Source organism: Macrotis lagotis, chromosome 1, assembly GCF_037893015.1.
Source record: "Macrotis lagotis isolate mMagLag1 chromosome 1, bilby.v1.9.chrom.fasta, whole genome shotgun sequence".
Taxonomy (NCBI): Eukaryota; Metazoa; Chordata; class Mammalia; order Peramelemorphia; family Peramelidae; genus Macrotis; species Macrotis lagotis.
Window position 1 is genome coordinate 834,863,891 of NC_133658.1, and position 9,765 is coordinate 834,873,655.

Genomic DNA, 9,765 nt, shown 5'->3' on the forward strand with positions numbered 1-9,765 from the left:
AAATCAAATTGATTCTGATTGCATTTTATAATTTATTGCCTACACTATATTTCTATGTCTTTGAATGGAGTTCAGAAGTTTAGCTTTCCTCACTGAGCTAAATTGTCCCACAAATTATCTTAAATCAAAGAACTATATAATCTCTGCACAGTTTATTGCTCATGTATCTTTAAATGTGATCTCTTATCTTACTAACAAGCCTTGCAAGATTCATGTAAGCAATAGGAAGTCTAGTTGTCCTTCAAGATAATCTCTGTGATTTTAACTACTCAGCAGATGGATACAATCAAGGAGGTTTCCGTAGCAATAAGATGAAAGGCAAAGTTGTTGCTAGTCCTGCAACCTTGACTTCCATCCAATATTTTTTTCTATCATCTGTGACACTTCAGACTTAAGCAATCATATTGTTTTATGCTTCCTTTATTCTTTGTTCTTTTGCACTTCCCAAGGCAATGAAAAGATTAATAAGCCCTATTTTTCGGTCTTTTGACTTACTGAGCATATGAGAAACCCTTTAATTGGCAATTCCTAGCCTTGCCAACAAATTAAATGTACTAAAAACTATGTACTTTAGTCTACCTTAATTAGTAAATGTAATCTAATTAGCAAATGTAACATTTAAGTGCTAATTCTCTCATTCATTCATTGTGATTGGCACATTAGACTCAAATTTCTAACAACCAAATCATCTTCCATCAACCAGAACACTTCACCTTTCCCCAGAAAGCTACTTTTTCCATTTTCTCTGTATGTAGTCTCCATGGCAAGAGGACTTGATTATTGCTTAAACAGACAGTAACAAAGGCAAATGAAGAATCCAAAAGAATGTCAAAGTTTTTCATTTGAATTCCTAGAAGGAATTTGACTACAAGGTAACTCTGATCCTGAAACTCAGGATAACAATAATGTTATTAAGAGGAAGGGAGAACTAGAGGAGATAACATGGTCTGGGGGAAAACTCACATATATCATGTAAGAAAAGAGTCAAGTTCAAGGAACCAAGAAATGTCCATTTTATTGAAGAAAACCTTAACCTGGGGACAAGAATTGAAATAGAAAAGGAATTTTTCACCTTTTTTTTACTGATTCTAAAAGCCAAATAGTTCCTTTTTTTCTTGATCTCCTAACCTCGCCCACATACATTATGAAACAGAAAGTAGATTGTTAGGTTCAGTTAAAAGGATGGAAAGTCTGCATCTTTTCTCACTTAGAGTAGGATACATAACATCTTTGTGCTTCTTTTCCCTTTGCTTCCTTTAAAAAACTGATTCATTTATTTTGGTCCCTGATCTCTTCCCATTATACAGGAGCTCCAGGGGATCTTTCCATGAAAACAGGTAAGTAAAATCATAGAATATAAACAACGCTTTCATAAGTTTATTTTTTTTGTTTCTTTTTTTTTTTTGCAAGGCAGACGGGGTTAAGTGGCTTGTCCAAGGCCACACAGCTAGGTAATTATTAAGTGTCTGAGACCGGATTTGAACCCAGGTACTTCTGACTCCAGGGCCGGTGCTCTATCCACTGGGCCACCTAGCCGCCCCTTTTTTTTGTTTCTTAGTAGAAATGAAGAAGTATGCTTAGGTGCAACACTAGTCATTGTTTTTTACTTGCAATCTATTGTGAAAAATGATGCTCCATTTTCCTTTAATTTTCCTTATTGGCATGAACTTTTATACAGGGTTTTCCAAAATTCTTTGATTCATTCCATATTTAGATTGCTAATAATTTGCAACTTATTATGGTATATCTTAAAAGACAGTGGTACATACTTGATGCCCACCAAACTGTCTTCCTTATTTCTGAGCAGCTTTTATCCATTAAAAAAAATACCTCTCTGAAGAGTCTCTTTTATTTAAGTTTCTCAAAAAAAAAGAGGGGGCTATATTTCTTTTCTTCTAGGTTGTGTTTACTTCAACTATCTCACTGATCAACTTTTCCAATTTTTTAAAAACTGGTACCTTTAATAAGTACTGCTTTGGGGGCGGCTAGGTGGCACAGTGGATAGAGCACCAGCCCTGGAGTCAGGAGTACCTGAGTTCAAATGTGGTCTCAGACACTTAATAATTACCTAGCTGTGTAGACTTGGGCAAGTCACTTAACCCCATTTGCCTTGCAAAAAAAAACCTAAAAAAATTAATAATTACTGCTTTGTAATACATTAGACCCCCTTTGCTTCCTTTACTTTGGTTTAATTTTTTTAATTCTGGACTTAATTCTGAACTTTTATTCTAGACCGAGGAAAACACTGCAACGTAAAAAAAAGACCAAATATTATATAAGAAATTATAAACTCCTTTAAGACATAACTTGCTTTTTGTAAATATAAATATATATTAAATTAAAGAATAACGTAGTAATGTGAATGCTCAATTTTTTTGTGTTCCCTTTACTTTTTTGTTTCCTGCTCATTTAAAAAAGTGTTTTACGTGTCCTGCTTTTGATATTTATTGCTACCCACTAACCCACCTACCCAATTCCACCACACCCAAAATAGATATCATTTGTTGTAACAAATGTCTATAGTTCAACAAAACAAATTAAAACCTTGATCATGCCTGAGAATATAGATGTCAATCATATCTCAAGTCCATTACATTTAAACCAAGAAGTAGCTCATTCAGATTTTGCAAGCCTACAAAAAACATATATTTATATATTTGTAAAAAAGCAAGTTGTACATAAAAGGAGTTCATAATTTCTTATATAATACTGTTGGCCTTTTTTTACATTGCAGTGTTTTCTTTGTAGAATAAAAGTTCAGAATTAAGTCCAGAATTTAAAAAAAAAAAGGAAATCAAAGGAAAGTAAAGGAAGCGAGTTTATTATATTACAAGTCTGTAAAGTATACAGATTAAAATCTTTTCTCTTCTTAGAGCAATCAATTTGTAAGCAGTTAGAGGGTAGGAAATAACTAAAGGCTCAGTGGGGTTTGAGTGAGATGGAGAAGAAAGTGAAAAGGACTAAGAGGAAAAGGACAGAGAGCAATAAGGGTTGGCTAAATCTGACCACATGGCATTAGAGGCCCATGGTTCTCCAGTTGGCCTAGGCCTGGAACATGTGGCCTAACTTAGAGAGGGAGAGAGAGAGAGAGAGAGAGAGCCATCCTTACAAGGTGAAGGTAGGGTGGAGAAGAAGAGAAAAAAAGGAAAACAAAAAGTAAAGTCATTCTTTTTTTCATGTTGTGAAACAATTCCTTTGAGATCCTGTATTTTTACCAGAGAAACTTGCTATATAGACTTTTTTTCCCCCACTTAGCTATTTTTCCTTCTAATCACAGTTGCTTTGGATTGCTTTGTGCAAAATCTTTTTTTAAAAAAAATTTATGAAATCAAAATTGTCCAGTTAATCTTTTCTGAACCTCTGTATTGATTTTCAGTTATCATTTCTTCCTTTTCCCTTAAATCTGAGAGCTAATTTCTTTCTTGTTCCTTTAATTCATTTTTTATTTGACCTTCATATCTAGAATATTTATCCATTTGAAACTTATCTTGGAATATGTTGAGGTAAACCTAATTTCTACCAGACTACTTCAAATTTTCCTATCAGTGTTTTTTTTATTTGAATGAATATTTTATTGTTTTTCCGATTATCTAAAGGGATGTATGTCTTTGAGTCAGGTGTTAAAATATTTACAGCATGTCTGGAAAATTTAGAAATTACTGAATCCAAACCTCATTTTACAGAGAGGAAAACTGAAGACTAAAAGAGGACAAGTTATTTGCTAAAGGTTAAATCCAACATTTGAATCTAAACCCTTTTAATCTACCCCTTCCACTATGCCATTTTTCATCTGTGTCAATATTGTGCTGGTCTTGGAGGTTACAAACTCATGTAAAACAATCCCTATTTAAGAAACTTAAGTTCTATAAGGGGAGACTAAATGTAAACATAAAAATATAAATTTTTTTTAAAAAATTCAAATGTCCACAAGTCCATAAATCTGGAAATTCTCTCCAATGCTGCCTATAATTCTTCCCATGTTCTCCCTTAACACATTCACAAGGGTGTCCACTCAACAAGCAGGTGGCTTTCAGTTTCTGTTAGCTGAGGAGCACTGGTTTCAACTGTTATCCTTTGCCTTTGATATATGAACAATCCATCTTCTCTTTCCATTATTGATGTTGGAAGCTATTTACTCCCTTTCTTTTGCAATTCAACAATAACTTTTTGAAATTATTTACTCTCATTTTTTGCTTCTGCTCACTCAACCCTGTACCTCATTGCCTTGTATTCATTTTTAATCCTCCAATCTATTGTACTATTTCATTGCTCTTATCATTCATATTAAAAAAAAGGTCATGGCCTGTATTGCAATAGAAGATATAAGTGAACATTAAGTTGAAAAAGGCATTTTTGATATAGCCACTGTGTAGATAGCTAAATCAAATAATCAAATTGCTATTAATCTTTCACTAGTCTCAGATCATGTGATATTTTGATGTTTTGAGAACAATGCCATCCATCTACCAGTAGCACTATCTGATTCTAGAGGAACTCTACACTCAGAGAATTCCTTTTCAACTTGGGACCTTTGGTTAGATCTGTATAATAGTGGAAAATAAGTTTAGTGAGCATGGATTTTTCCTAGCTTTATGTTTAGGATTAGGAGATTGTAATCATTCAGACAATTCTGAAATATACTGGGGAGACATCTTACTGGAAAAAGGGCATACAAAGCAGTATTATGAGCTTTTTGCTGTACTTTATCAAATTTTATTTGTAATAAAAAAGTGTTCCTATATCCCATTATTAAGTTAATTGTCAAGATAGTTTTATTGCTAATTTCTTGCTAAAGATATTTATCCTTACTTTTCCCTCACTAAGGTAATAGGAGAGTTTAGCAGGAAAAAGAGAAGCCTTGAGATATATTTTTTTAAAAAATAGAGAGAGATTAAAATAGAAGGAGAGCCTGAAAGAAACACAGTGAAGAAGAAAAACTATGAGCCCTACAGGTATTCTACACACCATTGACACTACACTCCTTTCTGTTCTTTGTCCAGAGACACTCTAACTCCTGACTTCCTGAATTTTCACTGGTTCTTAAATTACTGGGAAGAGAATTAAGGCATAAAGCAATAGGGGGTTTTGAACCATTTGTTAAGTATGGAAATTGGTTAAATGATATAGACAGAAGATTTGAGCAGGTTTGATATTGTATTAGTAAAAGAATTGATTTTGGGATTTTGGGAGCCTTGGGAGATGATTTAATAATCAATGAAAAAAAGGGTAGTATAAAAAGCTAAAGTTCAAGTGGAAATATATGTTTAAATGAGATTAGGGTAATCTGAAAATTGCATTAAGCTGCCACTTTTGCAATATCTGACAGTGAATTGATTGGAAAAGTGATAAACCCGATAAGATGAAAAGTTTGATATGAAAGCAACTGTTAGGTAAATGTTTTTATTATGTTATTATTGATTTTATAATGTGCTAATTTTTATATAAAGTAATATGAAGATAAATGTAAACTGAATGAAGGGGTTTGTGTAAAAAAAATTTTGGTGTTTTTTATTTTTTTTTAATGTTTTATGGCTCTTCCAGAGTCATAGGAGGAAAAAGAATTAATGGAAATGCTGTAATAGATAGGTACAGAATAGCCTTGATGGAGGCTGGCAGTCTACCATAACTATTGTCAGGATAGACTGTGAGTTATGTTCTCTTAATCAAGCTTTAGAATTACTAAACAATGGGAATAGGGAGACACTGATTCAAAATATGTTTGGGGTATAGTTCATGTGTCTGGAAAATCATCTTGGATGAGTGAGTAATGATAAACATAAAGGTCAAGAATTAGTACATATTACTTTAATATCTCAAATTTAGGGGAATCTCCAATTCCCAGAACATAAAATGTCCTAATATTAAGAAATGTTGGTTTGTAAGGATAGAAAACTCTTGTAAGTTAGAGCATTAAGAAGTTAAAAATCACACTGATAAAGATAAAAGAGAATTTGCAAACTTTTTTAGGCTTTGAAAAGAAAATGATATTAGGTTATTTTGATTATAACTTTTGAAATTTAAGAAAAGTATAAAGAAAATCTTGTAATTAAAAGAGGGATTTTTAGCAACAACAGGTCTTAAGAATTTTTCTGTGTTGCAAAATTCTAGGGAGTAAAGGGGAAATACATGAAATTGAAATATGTAGTGAATAATTAGTAAACTTTGTATAAGAATATATTCAAAAAACTTTTTTGAGAATTTAAAATTGCATTACAATAATTGAACATTGAATGAATTAAGGTTTAAACTTTCACATTTGTCAAGATTTGTTATGAGAAAATTAAAGAATACTTTGCCAACAGGTTATATCTCTCAAAGTCTTTTTGGCCCACAGAATTTGTGAATTTGTTTTTTCATCCCATGTTTATAGAAGGGAATATCTATATGTAAGATAAATGTAGCTTATTTATTATCTGTTATCTAAGAAAAAGAAATTATACATGTAAATGTAACATCAGCATGGGTTAAAAGCATACCTTGAACTTTTGAAATTATCATACATATAAGACTACATTCATGGAGAATCTTATTTTCTTTGTTTTGATAATTGAAGTATTTGGAAGAAGAGACAAATAAGCTTATAAAGCATAAATTTAGAAGAGGCTTGTGTGTAAAAGATACTTAATTATAAGGTTAACTTTAAGAGAACCTATTGTTTTGTTTTGCTTTAAGAGAATGAAAATAAGCACAAAAACCTTATTTCCATGTAGGTTAAGAATACAATGTTTAAATTTTAAAGAAGTAAAATTTCAGATTTCTTCCCCCTCGTTAAAGGCAGATTCAGAAGGATAATGTATAAGAGATTAGGAGGGATATCTTAACTGCAAGATACCCTTTCCAGTAATGTTGTATGAATGTGAGGGGCTTTGGAAAATTATTAGGAAATTTAAAAATTATGTAATCCTAATTAGATGACTTATCAATGAGTAAGATGATGAAGAGTGTAATTAAACATGTGAAATATTTGGAAAAGTAAATTATTTTTCTGTATAATATGATCTAACCTAGAATTAATGATTGATTGCTTTGTAGGGATAATGAGAAAAATTATCAAAGGTCATGACCCTCTGGGTTCCATGAAATTTTTAAATGATGTTTTGGACCTTGCTATAGATCTGTAACTCCAGGTATATATGTAATAATGGAAAGATTGTTTTATGAAATCTAGTTGTTAATGTATTACACTTATTATTGTTTTGTTAAATTTAGATATCCTTAAGATATTCTAATCAGTTGAATGAATTCTGAAAAGTAATCATTTGTATTTCAAACATGGATAATAATTAAACTGGTTTATTGTAGAGAATTGTTTGTAAAAGAAATTGTCAATTATGTATATGTGTGTGTGTGTGTGTGTGTGTGTGTGTGTGTGTGTGTGAAAATTGGAATTTTTGTGGTTATATGTATGTGTTTGTGTGTATTGTGGTTGTTTGCTTTGAAGTAAAAGCACCTGAACAACAGGGAAAGAAAATAATGATAATAATTTGTGTTTTTCATTGTGACAATCTCTGGCTAATTGTTATGTGAGAATTCTTAGAATAATCTCCTAGTCAAAGGAGGTGCTTATTTATTGTAAATAAATAGGCTAGCCAAGAGGTCTCTAATATACAAACTTTATCCAGAAATAAAATAGATATGATTTCAGACAAAGGGATGTGGGTCTGAAAATTATAAGTCAGGGCCACCAGGAGGATAACTTTCTAGTTGAATTATGAAACATATTTTATGAAGAAGCTTTTTTGGTATGTCAAGGAATACTCCAGATGCTGGGGGAACTTGACTGCTTTATGAATGTGAAAGTCACTTCATTTAATGTATTCTGATAATAGGGACACTCAGAATAGATATAGGTGATAAATATATAGGGAAGGGGGCAGATTGATTGTGACACCCCCCCCAAACCTGCTTAAAATTAGCATTTAGTCCTTGTGAAGTGGATTCACTTGGAGATCAAATTAGATGAATTACTATTTTAGATCCTGGGACTTTTAATTGGCTTTTGTTTTGTGTCTAACATCAGGTATGACCAGCAAAGGAAGTACTTTTGATTCAATGCTCTCCTGAAGTCTAGAAGCCCTAAGGCAGTTTGGACACTGTGTAGGTGACAGGAATGTTGGGAGAAAACCTGAAGGGATGACTTTTCAGTGCAACCTGAGGTTAGACCCTTTTGATTTGACTTTCCCAAGTGTGACATTTGAATAATGTCTCACCGGAAAAATCTAAAATTTGACGTAAGGCATTTGACTATGCACATGACCTCTGCCTGGAAACTGACACTCAAAACTATATCTATAAAGGAATTTTCCTTTGATGTCCTAGATCTTTATAGTAAATTACTAAAAGTCAATCTAAGAAAAAAATGAAAAGAAAAACTAAAAGAAAAAGTCAATCTGTTATAGAAATTTTAGGTCACATGGAGTTTAATAGCTAGAAAGACCAGCATGTGGTTTTAAACTCTGCTGTTAGCTATATGTTTTGAGAAGAATTAAGATTCTTTGATTTGATTTGATTTGATTTGATGCCAGAAAAAGGGTATTTATGTAAGAAGAATAAAGAAGGTTAAATAATCTCAAAATACAGCAGGGTGGAGCCAAGATGGCAACATGAAGGGATGAGTCTTAGGAGCTCTCTGATAAAAACTCATAAACTAAGGACTCTAACTAAACTTTCAAGAGACAGAACCCACAAAGGGACCCAGTGAGGCAGTTCTCCTACTCAAGGTAACCTGGAAAAGAGCAGAAAGGCTCTGCTCCCTGGGGCCGGAGGGGTGGCCCGCCAGAGGGGTGGCCTGCCAGAGCCAAAGAAATTCAGCCTCCCGGAGGCAGCCCCAGGGCGCTGGGAGCCTCAGCTCACAGCAGCTGGGGAGTCTCCTGAGCTGCACCCCGGGAGCACCGGCACAAAGTGGGGGAACAGCGGGGGACCTCTGCCAGAGCAAGCACGTGGAGCCCAGCCCTCAGGGCACACAGCCAGCAGCCTGGTCTTTCTGCAGCCTAGACCAGGAAACAGAAGCAGGTGGAGCCAGTAAGCAGGAGCCCCCAGGGCATGAGCCCATTGAGCTGAGGGAGGGGAGTGAAGAAAGACTGCAGAGCTCTTGTCCTCTGCCCCTGGAACAGGACTCTGGAGCTCTGACCACATTCAGATCCTGATCGCAGACTAAGCCCCCCCATAGAACAGCAGCCCCCCCCCCCCACCTCAGCCCTGTGGCAGAGGGGCGCCTATGGTCATTCACAGACCAGGAGGGAGGACAGAACCTCATACACTGAGATCCTTGTGGGAGTGTCCCAAAAGCTCAGGAAGCACCCCCAAAAAAACAGGCTTAGGCTGGGAAAATGAGCAAACAAAGAAACAAGAGGAAGACCATTGAGAAATATTTTGCAAATGAGCCCAAAAAAAGATCAAAATACTCAGTCTGAAGATGAGGAAGCATAAGCTCCTGCCTCTAAAGACTCCAAGAAAAACAGAAATTGGGCTGAGGCTATGATAGAGCTCAAAAAAGACTTTGAAAATCAAATGAGGGAGTTAGAAGAAAAACTGGGAAAAGAAAGGAGAGAGATGTAGGAAAAACATGAAAATGAAGTCAGCGGCTTAGTCAAGGAAATCCAAAAAAAATGCTGAAGAAAATAGCATGATAAAAAAACAGCTTAGGTCAAATGGATAAAACAGTTCAAAAAAGTTATTGAGGAGAAGAATGCTTTAAAAAGCAAAATTGGCCAGATGGAAAAAGAGATAAGAAAACTCTCTGAGGAGAATAAATCCTTCAGACAA